Here is an 11,009-nt window from a genome sequence, read left to right as displayed (position 1 = left end):
ATTGGCCAAAGTGAGTCACACGGCCAAGCCCAGAGTCAGCACCGGAAGACACTTCCAAAGAGCATCACATGGGGAGGCACGCATGGTTAATGCAGTCGACTTGCCACGGTTGTATTACTGTCTTAACTTTTCAATAAATTTGAAATCTTTCAAAATAAAAAGTTAGAGGGATGTATTAGACTACTCTAGAGAAACAGGACCAATAGAATGTGTATATATAAAAGAGATTTATTATAAGGAATTGGCTTACATAATTATAGAGGCTTGAGTGGTCCCAAGGTCTGCAGCCAGTAAGCTGGAGAGCCTGGCAGCTGATGGGGTACTTCCAGGCTGAATATTGGCAGGCTCAACCCCCAGGAATAGCCAATGTTTCAGTTCAAGTCAGAAGACAACAACCGGGGCACCTGGGTGGCTCAGTTGGTTAAGCGACTGACTTCGGCTCAGGTCATGATCCTGGAGTCCTGGGATCGAGCCCCACATCAGGCTCCCTGCTCAGCAGGAAATCTGCTTCTCCCTCTGTCCCTCCCCACTCATGTGCTCTCTCTCTCTCTCATTCTTTCTCTCTCAAATAAATAAATAAAAATCTTAAAAAAAAAAAAGGCAAGAACCGATGATCCAGCTTGAGGCCGTCAGGCAGGAGGAGCTCCCCCTTATTCACAGGACGGTCAGTGGTTTTTGTCCTATTCAGGCCTTTACCCCATAGGGTCAGCCCCAGCATACCGAGGAGGGCACTCTCCTTTACTCAGTCAAATGTTACCCTCTCCAAAACACCCTCACAGACACACCCAGAACAACATTTGACCAAATATTTGGGCATCCCATGACCCAGTCAACTTAGTACATGAAATTAACCATCACCAAGGACAAAAGAAAAGAAAAAGTCAATCTAATTATTCACTCCTCTGCTCTAAACTCTTCCCTACGTCCACTGGAAGGTAGGTATGTACAAGGATGTCCACTGCAGCTTTGCTAGTCAAAACCCCAAACGTGAGACCACCATGATGTCCATCAACATCATCAATAAATCATGACGTATTCCTAACATGGAAACTAACATGGAATAATAAACTGTGATGAAAAAGAATGCACCGTACACACAACAACACGGATGAATCTTATTGATGAGTGAAAGAAGGGAAAACTGCATGCTGTATGTTTCCGATTACACAACGTTCAGGAAGAGAGAAACTCGTCCATAGTGGTTATCTTCTGGAGCCTTTGTTGGGAAGGGGCTCGAGGGGACTTCCTGGAGTGCCATAAACATCCTCGATCTTGATCTGGGTGGTGGTTACCTGGATATGTTCATGTGAAAAAAATGTGTTAAATTGTACGCTTCAGACTTGAGGGCTTAATTTTTTGTTTAAAGATTTATATATTTGAGAGAGAGAGAAAGCACATGCGCGTGAGTGGGGGGAGGAGGAGAGTGAGAGAGAATTTCAAGCAGACTCCTCTCTGAGCACAGAGCCCGATGTGGGGTTCGATCCCATGACCCTGAGATCATGACCTGAGCCAAAACCAAGAGTCAGGTGCTCAATCTACTGAGCCACCCAGGAGCCCCAAGACCTGAGAGCTTTATAAGTTATATCTCAAAAAAGGTAAACACACACACAAACCTGATTTCTTGGTCCCTCCTGAATAAGACCTAGACTCCTTAACACTCAATTCAATTCAGTGGAGCACACATTTCTTCTTCTCTCTCTAAAGTGCTGGGTACAGCAAGCAGGCTGGTCTTCTTATCACCCCCCGCCCAGTAGAGATCTTTGATAAATATGCATTGAATCCATGTGGGGACCTCAAGGGCCGGGGACCGTGAGTATACCTGGGCATCAGGTGGGCTGTGGGGTGGCATCCTGGTCCCTGGTCTCCTTCCAGGCCCTCTTTGGTGCCTGCACAACGGCTCCGTCTTGCAGGGGTGCCTTCTGCCCCCCTCATCCGCCAAGGCCCCCCGCTGCCCCCTTTCCTCAGTGCTGCACACTTTACAGCCATTGTCAAACATAATGATTCTTACCCTGGAGAGAAATTGGGTTCCATTTCATGTTTTATTGCCTCAAAAAGGACATTTTTTATCTTCCCGCAGTCCGTACCCAGCAGGAACAGGACGATAAATCTCAGCGAAGGTTTCCACTGAGATAGATGGTCCAGCAAGGAGACCACGGTGCTCCAGGCAGGGAGAAAAAATAAGCCCTTGCACCCGCTTTGCCACCCCACACTGGGGCCCTGTCCCCAACACTGCCTGGCAGCCTTGGCACTGGGGTGGGGGGAGGGGCTCCAGCTGGACAGCCAGCTGACAAGCAAAAAAAGCCTGAAAGTCCGAACTGGCCTCTCTCCAGCCTTGCCACCTTCATTCTGAAGAAGGCTCTAGCCCAAGACAGAGAAGGTAGATGGTTTGTCATGCACTTTTTGTGTGCAGCCCACATATTTCCTCAAGTTTAGTTTGCAGCAGCCCCGCACTGTGCAGGTGTATGTAAGACTGAGGTTCATGGAGGTCGGGCATGCAGCTGGTAAGGAGCAAGCTGGAATGTGAACTTGGGTCTTTTGGGAACCCGTTCAAGATGCTCCTGACCATGGCTGCTCCTCAGTTCCCTAGGAGCTGGCCCAGGAAACCAGAGAAATTTTGGCAGATGGCAGCAGGAATCCCACAGTCGCTGCTGGGACAGCTTTTGCCCCAGCCTCCTTAGCTGAGGGCTTACCCCAGGAGCTCCCCTGCACGGCCTGCAGGAAGAACGGCACCTGTGTGCACTTCCCCTCGGTCACCGTGTGACTTGGACGGACCTTTTAGCAGGTCCCCAGAGAGGCTGCTGTCTTGTACAGGGTCACACCCTTAAGGACGGAGTCAGGACTAGAACTCAAAACCCATGACTCCTGGCCCGGGGTCTTTCTTCTTTTTTCCCCAATTTTGTTGTTGTTGTTGTTGTGACAAAATACACGTAACATAAAATTTATCATCTTAACCATTTTCAAATGTACAGTTCAGTGGTATGAGATACATTCATAATGTTTGGAAACTCCACCACCGTCCATCTCCAGAACCCTTTCCATCTTCGGAACTAAAATTCTGCCCCCGTGAAAAAATAACTCCCTTTGTCCTCCTCCCTTGGTCTTGACCGCCACCCTTTTATTTCTGTCTCTGTGAGTTTGACTACTCGACATGCCTCAGGGAAGTGGAATCACACAGCCTTGATCTCTTCGTGACTGGCTCCTTTCAAAATCCCAGTACGATGTCCTCAAGGTCCATGCACATTGGGACACCCATCAGGATGTTCTTCCTATTCTGGCTGAATAATATTGCAGTGTATCTATAGACATCATTTTGCTTATGCATCCATCCACTGATGGACACTTGGGGTGCTTCCACATTTTAGCTCCTGCTAATAACGCTGCTATGAACAGTAATGTACAAACATCTCTTCAAGACCCAGGCCTTTCTTCTTACCTATCGCTCTGCCTCACTGACGTCTTCCAGCTATTTATTATCATTCCCTTCTAAGACATGAAAATGTGTAGTGTACCCATTGGTTATTTCATAACAAGATCCCGAAATCTACCACTCACAACATAAGCCAGTCACACCATACCACCCGCTGAATGACTCCGTTTCTGTGAAATGTCCAGCACGGGCAAATCCACAGAGACAGAAAGTAGATTCATGGCAGCATGGGGAGTGATGGCTAAGGGGTACTCTCTTGGGATGATGAAAATACTCTGAAATTGATTGGGGTAAGGATTGCACAACTCTGTGAATATACTAAACGACGTTGATTCAGACACGTTAAATGGGAGGATTTTACGGTATGTGAAATATATTTTAAAAGCTCTCAATAAAGCTGTTAAAAAAATTTGTTAGACTCTCAGCCCATTTCCTTGCCTGTAAACTAGGGATTGCTAGAGCCATCTCATGCAGCTGTTATAAAGCTGAGTTAATATGTGAAAACCTCCCCACCAAATGTCCCACACGTGGGAGGAACTTCCCACTCTCCAGAAAGGATGATGTTCTCAAGAGCACCACTCAGTCATTAATTCATTCAACAGCACTGCTTGCTAGAATGTTCTCTGACCGAGGAAGTGTTCTAGCTCTGCACTATCAAGTCCACAGCCAGCAGCCACATACGACTATGGATTTTTTTCTTTTAATTAATTTACACTTAAATAGCCACGTGTGGCGAACGGCCACCATGTTGGACTATGAAATTCTAAGCAATGGAAATGAAGCGGCTCACCAAACAATATCCCTGTTCTCGTGGAGCTGACATTATGACACACAGACAAGTATTTATAAAATATAAGGCTGGAAAGGGCTATGTAGAAACATATATTAAGGTGGGAGGGCTGAAAGGACGGGGGTGGGGACTATTTACACAGGGTGGTCGAGAAAAGCCTCTCTGAGGAGGTGACACTTGAGCAGAGACCTGAAGGAATGAGTGAACCATGCAGCTATCTAGAGGAAGAGAATTCCAGGCTGAGGGTACAGCAAGAGCAAAGGCCCTGAGGCAGGAACTTGCTTGTTGAATGCAAGGAAGAGCAAGGGCCAGTGTAGCTGGAGGGCAGGGGAGTGGGGTGAGGGCAGAGGATGAGTTCAGAGAGCAGGAGGGGAGCCAATCCTGTGGGACCAGGGGCTGGGGGAAGGGACTTGGTGGGGCTGTGAGCAGAGAAGGGACATAACCAGCTTAGGTTTTAGCAGGAACCCCCGGTTGCTGGGCAAACAATAGGCCAGAGGGACAAAGGTGGCACAAGGGAAACCAGTTAGGAGGCCACGGCCATACTCCAGGCGAGACTCAGTGGTGGCTCCGACCAGGGCAGACAGTGGCCAGGAAGAAGTTGTAGGAGTCTGCTTGTTCTTTGGAGGGAGAGCCCACAAGACTTCTTGAGGGATGGCATGTGTGTGAGAAGAACCAAGGACAGCTCCGGGGGTTTAGGGCTGAGCACCTCAGCGACTGGGGATGCCATTCACGAAGGCAGGGAGACTGGGGTGGGGGTGACGGAGTGCAGTTTGGATCTGGTAAGTCTGGGAAGCCTGTTGGGAACCCTCAGGGTAGGCCCAGGAGGTAGAAAAGCTCCAGGGTCCCTGATCCACACTCCCAGGACATTGGAGGGTCCAGGCCTGACCACAAAAGCACTCCCTGAAGATGAAGAACTGACAATAGTAGGTGAGGAGAGCCCTGTGTCCTTCCCCCATGGGGAGGAGGCAGTGCGGCCCTGCCTCAAACAGGAGGCTGGAGCAAGGCCTTGCCTCATCCAGCACAGCTGCTGGGCCTCTCCAGAGAAGCTTCCGTAGGGTTCTGGGGAGGCTGTGTGGCTGGGGCAGACACCACTGCTGGACAGATGAATGGGGACAAAGGCCTCTGAGGAGCCAGCACCCGGAGCTGGGGTCCTTGACATCTTGGCTGCAGGGGTGAGGCACCAAGCACCTGCTTTCCCAGGATGCCATGGAGCTGGGAATGGACCCTATCACAGCTGAGATGAAGGATCCCAAGAGGCTGCTTGCTTGGTCCTGGGAGGGCTGGAGGGAGAGGAGGCCAGACTGTATCCAGTTGGACACAGCACTTGAGGCAGCCGTCAGGGAGGAGCAGGGAGGGGGTCAATGGCTGGGAAGGTGGAGCAATAGTCCCCTGCCCCCGCCATCATCCTTTGCCTATGCAGCTGACTCTGCCCGTGCTGAGAGCCACCCCCCCCACAGGCCATTACAGAGACCCGAACATGCCAAGGAAATGTACCTGGATGGAAACTTCTAGCACTGCAGACTTGGAGTCACCCCTCTGCAGAGCAGCCTTACTATTCATTCCTCAGCTTCAAGGACATGGTTGCATACGTTCAATTAACACATGTTTCCTGAGGACCTCCTGGGTGCTGGTCACTAGAGGCACTTGGGATACAGCTGTGAACAAAATAGACAAAATATAGTCCAATGGTGGGGGTGGGGCAAGTAGGAACAGATGATAATGAAATAAAACATAGTAAGTAAGTAAATCGGATGGTATCCTAGAAGCGGGTACAGGCCCTATAGGGGAAAAAATGCAGAGTAGATTTAGGAGGTTGGGATTGGGGTAAGCAGTTGTCACTTCAAATAGTGAGGATACAGGAGGCTTCTTGCAGAAGGTAATCCCTTCTAGATCCTTAGGATAGTCTAATAATTAAATTGACATAAGACAGATTAACAGGAGGGAAAAAAATTTCATACATACGAGAGCTCATAAAAATAGGAGACTCAAAGAAGTAACCAAAGCAGATAGGTTTTATTCTCCCCCCTTTTTTTTAAAGATTTTATTTATTTATTTGAGATAGACAATGAGATAGAGAGAGCATGAGAGGGGGGAGGGTCAGAGGGAGAAACAGACTCCCTGCTGAGCAGGGAGCCCAATGCGGGACTCGATCCCGGGACTCCAGGATCATGACCTGAGCTGAAGGCAGTCGCTTAACCAACTGAGCCACCCAGGCGCCCTGTTTTATCCCTTTTAGACAAGGAAACAATATATTTGTGAAGAACTGAGAAGACAAAGGGGTTGGGGCTTGGGGTAGTACATTGGAGAGGAAGTAACAAGGTTTGTTTATATGGCCTTTTCAGCCCAGAATTCCCGTCTCTGGGGATAAGGATGTCTCTCTTTCTCCTGATACAGGGAGGGTAACATTCCCATTGGAGATTATTTCTTGCTTTCAGGGGGGACCGAGGAGGATCAGAGTGTCCTTCTTATACTGGCTGTTTCTTAAGTAACTTTAATTTGAAATAATCCATATACCAAAGTGGCAAATGTTGGGGTGGCCTGCCCTGGACCCCATCAGTTCCCTGAGTCTCTTTAGGAGGCAGTGATGCAGGTGGGTTCCTAAAGTGAGGCCTCGACTGCACAAGCAATCAGGTATTTAATAAGAGGCAATTCTATGGACACAAAAGAAAAACGATGCTTAGCGATTGGAGCAAATTATAAACCAGTTTCTGAGTTTTGAGGGTAGCCAGTTGGGAAGATTTCTAGATGTCAGGCTTGAAGCATTTTCAGATAGAGTGAGGGCAGGCAATGGCCTCTAACAGATTTTCCTGGTCTGCAGTGTGAACGTCTCTGGGGATCTTTCTGAGTGGCAAACACAGTAACAGGCACAAAGATCTTCCATACTGTTGTGGTGGTTTCTCCGAAGTTTATATCCATTTGTCAAGTCAGCTTCCATGGCTTCGGAAGAAAGGCTGCATTAGTTTTTGATGATTCCAAGTCTGAAGAGTGGGAGAAAAGTTGAAAATGCTAGTCTAGAGAGTTGTAGCCAGATATTGGAAGAAACTAGAAGATTTAAGATCTAGTCCAGATTACAGGCAGAAAACAAAACCTCAAAGACAATGAACAGCCCTGGAATCAGATATCCACAGGGTGTTATAGATTTTTGCTGAAACACAATATTTCTCTCTACAGTTACCCCCATTTTTATCAGAAATAATAAAACACAAATTTATTTACAAAATAAGTCTCATCTTAATAAACTCAGCTCGATTATTTACATAAATGCGGCAAGAATATATATTGACCATATAGAATCTTCTAAACTGCTTTGCTAGAACTTTTTATAAGGAATCTCAGATTGGACTTTTAAAAGCCTCTCAAAGCTCAGAAGTCGAGCCAATATCTACGGACTTTGGTGAATTCCTCTTCTCGAGTTCCCCCAAATATCCTGAGGTTCTTGCACCTGCCAGGAAGTGACCTTCCTTACTCACCTGGTAAGGCTGCTGGGAGCCCTGTAAGCAAAGTACCAAGGGGTTTTATTGGCTCTGTATAGTCAACCTTAGTCCCTTCAAGCTGTCTGGTCACACCCGAGCCTTTGTACATCTCTCCTGAATATGACCTTCCAGTCAAAGGCTTGGTAATATAACCAATGTTTCCAGTTGTGTCCTGTTACGAGGAGAACAGATTCTTAGTGAACTTATGCAAATCACCACATTGCCATAAAAATAAAAATACTCACTGAAGGGTTTCTGAATTCTGGAGGGATCTGGGAAGGAGAAAAAGATAAATGTTTCATCATTGTTCAGAAAGGCAGATTTTCCCGAATTGCTCTGAATCATAGATAACTTGAGAGAGAAGAGAACACGTTTTCCTTAAATCTGGAAAAAAAAAATTTTTTTTTAAATCAACAATGTTCCAAACAAAACAGCAAAGAACATTATAATCATCCTCATCAGTTAATTCAGCCTCATGTAATTGATTCTTGTTAATCTTTTGTTAGAAGTCATGAAGACATTAGTTTCTCTGTTAGGAGTCTGTAAATTCTTACCCAGTTCGGTGGCATGATCTGAAAGTTATCGGAAAGCCCTTGTCAGAGTCCTCCCCGTGGATTTCTCTGAAGACCAAGCACTTCTGCAGGAACAAGCCTGCTAAAGCATCAGAGATAAACAGTAACTGTGAATGACAAAAGACTTCAACATGCCGGTGGCTAAAGATCTGATTAGAGTTCATTACAGTGCAATGGACAAGGAGGTTTGGTTCTTTCTGTGACATGCAACATTTTAAGATAAAAACTAGAATCGTGACTGATGACTTTATACCAGGACCTACCCGAGTTTTGGGAATTTCTAGAACACCAATGAATAACATTCACCCACAGACTATAATCTAAGAAGGCTTATCACTCATTTGACAATGCTCCCCACGTAATTTAACATACCAAATAAGCCTAATTAGTGAAATTCCTTGTGTAAGGAAAGAGAACAAATCTTTTGAGATGTTCCAGGGACCCTCTGGAAAATCTCAAGTAACTTCCAGGTCAAAAGGCTTTATTTCAAATTTAATTTTTGGAAAGTTTGTCAAAATATCAAAAGATTTTAAAACACTTGGTCAAACAAGATCATAGTTTACTATGAAACAACTTAGTTATCCACTTAATCATGGCGACAATTAAAAACTTTGCAAGTACACACAGAAAGTTAAATAGTTGTAAGTAAAACTTAGCTCTTTTGGTAGAGAAGACTCAATTTCATTTTGTTTTTTTAAGTAATCAAAGATCTAGGGGACGCCTGGGTGGCTCAGTCAGTTAAGCATCTGCCTTCAGCTCAGGTCATGATCCCAGGGTCCCGGGATGGAGCCCTGCATTGGGCTCCCTGCTCAGTGGATAGCTTGCTTTTCCCTTTCCCTCTGCCGATCTCCCCACCCCCCGACCCCCACCTCGTGTGCATGCTCTCTCTCTCAAATAAATAAATAAAATCTTTAAATTAAAAAAAAATCTGATAAAAGCAACACAAGAAATTATTTTGATAAAACACAAATCCTTTGCTTTTTAAGACAGATTACTTAAAAAATGAGGACAAGCCTTTTATAATCTCTTATCAGGAGCAGACCAATAGTCCAAGCAAATTTTTCCTTCAAGAAGATGGAAGAAAATTAAGTTCTAGTTTTACGTAAGTACACTATGGATATTAAAGCTTATTTTTAAAACCCTTACACAAATTCATTCAATTTTATCCTGCTTGATCACACGTAAAATTCCTTCCCCAGGATTCCTTGTTCACAGCCTTTTACAACTTTCTATCTTAGCTTGTCCCTTATTTTCTTTCCCATTCAGAAATAACCAGTTTTACTTTAAGACAAAATTACTTTCTTTTCCCTCAACAAAAATGCATCCCCATTTCTCATACCTTTTATTTCCAAAAACTCATATCTTACATTCCTTGTATATAGAGATGTTTCTCTTATTATTTCTAGTAGCTTTATCTTAGCCGAATTCTTAGCCCTTAGACACCCTAATTTGTAGTAGAAGCTAAAAAGTAAGCGATTGTGAGATACCTATTACGCCATCATTCTTTCTTTCTTTCTTTTTTGAGCGAGAGATTGTGTGGGGTTGGGGGGAGCAGAGGGAGAAGGAGAATCTCAAGCAGGCTCCACACTCAGCGCAGAGCCTGATGCAGGGCTCAATTTCATGACCCTAAGATCATGACCTGAGCCGAAATCAAGAGTCGGCCACTTAACCGACTGCGCCTCCCAAGCACCCCAGGCCAATATGCCTCACAATTTCTAGAAGCATAGGATTCTTCACAGTTTAATTTTTCAATGGGTCATAAGATGCATTCATAAACCGATCCTCTGTGATAAGAGGTCAAAAGTAAGTGAGCTCAGACTTGTGTAGCAATTGATGTTTTAGTAGTTTATCTTATTTGGAAATGATCTGGACATTCAGTAAATTCCCAGCACTTAATTTAACTTAGCAAAATTCTAAGGGTGAAAGTCATCAAAGAGATTTGGGAAACTATTTAAGGAGATGTGTCATAAAACAATGCTAGAACGTTCACCTGAAAACTCTTATATATGTCTGTTTAGTTCATTTGCTCTTCACCATCGTACTTAGATTACCCACAGTGATTTCATGAGACATTAAAGCAATTAGCTATAATTTCAAGTTATTTGTCTTGCTGACAAATTTTATAACAAATACAATGAGCTTATTTGACTTTCAGTAAATCTAGGTAAAATAAAAGTATTATGCTTAATGCCAATAACTCTAAAAACATGTCTATATTAATTGAATCAACAAACTTAAACTAGTTTCTATTTACCAAAAATTATCCTAGATCATGCCACCTTGAAAAACAGTTGGGTTAGCATCTATTCTATTTCTGAGGTTTAGAAATACTTAGGTTTATACGCACTTATTTTTAAGCCAATTACACAGAGCTCTATACATTAATTCTGGGAGTACCATCCAGAGGGAGAAAAATCTGATTTATAATGTACACACATAGGCATAATGAACATACAGACACACAGTTGTCATAGCTTTCATTCCAAAACTTTAGCCATAGATCAAGCCCGGAGCATTTGTAGAATACTATACAAAGCTCGCTAGTATGATACAAAACTCAAGAGTTTACAAATAATTGTGTCTCTCTGGGGAGGGTATGTGCTCTGGTAAGCGCTGTGAATTGTGCAAGACTGTTGAATCTCAGATCTGTACTTCTGAAACAAATAATGCAATATATGTTAAGAAAAAAAAAAAGAAGAAGAAGAAGGTAGCGGGAGGGGAAGAATGAAGCGGGGGAAATCGGAGGG

General features: G+C 44.5%; 1 long non-coding RNA gene across 1 annotated transcript; it reads right to left on the bottom strand.

The window, feature by feature from the left end:
* Positions 1-250: 250 nt before the first annotated feature.
* Positions 251-8,338, bottom strand: LOC115938645 (uncharacterized). Its single transcript, XR_004073700.2, has 4 exons — positions 8,245-8,338; positions 7,936-8,074; positions 5,712-5,872; positions 251-1,292 (listed from the first exon to the last, which is right to left on the bottom strand). It is a non-coding gene; the product is annotated as an uncharacterized LOC115938645 (long non-coding RNA).
* Positions 8,339-11,009: the final 2,671 nt, after the last annotated feature.

The sequence above is a fragment of the Leptonychotes weddellii genome, chromosome 4 (assembly GCF_054177405.1).
Source record: "Leptonychotes weddellii isolate Sample4059 chromosome 4, ASM5417740v2, whole genome shotgun sequence".
NCBI lineage: Eukaryota > Metazoa > Chordata > Mammalia > Carnivora > Phocidae > Leptonychotes > Leptonychotes weddellii.
The sequence above is the reverse complement of the archived record's forward strand: the minus strand, read 5'-3'. Positions and strand labels throughout refer to the sequence as shown.